The sequence below is a fragment of the Austrofundulus limnaeus genome, unplaced genomic scaffold, assembly GCF_001266775.1.
Source record: "Austrofundulus limnaeus strain Quisiro unplaced genomic scaffold, Austrofundulus_limnaeus-1.0 Scaffold572, whole genome shotgun sequence".
NCBI classification, from domain to species: Eukaryota; Metazoa; Chordata; class Actinopteri; order Cyprinodontiformes; family Rivulidae; genus Austrofundulus; species Austrofundulus limnaeus.
This window is the reverse complement of record NW_013952974.1, coordinates 1-911: the sequence shown is the minus strand read 5'-3', so window position 1 is coordinate 911 and position 911 is coordinate 1.

Below are 911 nucleotides of genomic sequence, written 5' to 3'. Positions count from 1 at the left end.
GTGTGAACGCACCATGATTTCAAACAGCTCAAGCTGATTACAAAACAAAGTTTTCTCCTCAAAAACAAACATGTTTCAGTCTTACAGAACAAGTTACATTTAGATGAGGAAATAAAGAGGAAATGAGTGAAACAGCTGTTCTAAACATCCTCCCTGATCAGCTGATCCCTGGTCCCTGGGTTCTGTTTCTGGGACTCGGTCCAGGACTCTGTGTTACATAAAGGGGTGAGGTCCCAGTGATGTAATGGAAACCTCCTCTGTGGGGGGAGGGGAGCGTGGGGACGTGTTCAGTGTCTCGTTCAGAGGGGGGCGAGGTCAGGAGGAGCTGCGTGACGCAGACTTCCAACTGGAAAAGTTTGAACATTTCTGTTTACCTGAACTGGAGACGCTCAGGTGTGTCTGCTTCCTGATCATTTGAAATACCTGCCCTGTTGACACCTGGACTCAGACCAGGACCAGGGTCCATCAGGACTAATTTAATCTTCATGTTCAGATAAATCTTGCAGTCAGAAGCTGCTGTCGACACGTTTCACAGGTTATCTCAGGTGAAACTGGCTGCAGGATCATTTTACCTTGACTTTGTTAGAGGCTTTAATTAAACCTCGTTAAAACAAGATAATGTTCATGTTTTTATTTTAAACTTTTTATTTTAATGAGGGTTGTTCTGTTTTATGTTTATGTATTTCTTTAATATCAGTAAGACAAAAGCTTTAAACTTTTAAATTAAAATAAAATGAAATATTCTGGTTGAGTAATTTACTCAGTCTGTTGTTCTGCTCTTTGTTAAGCCAGGCGAGTAAGTTAATTATTAGCTTCTACAGTTAACCTGCTAATGTTAGCTTTTTATTAGCTTCTACAGTTAACCTGCTAATGTTAGCTTTTTATTAGCTTCTACAGTTAACCTGCTAATG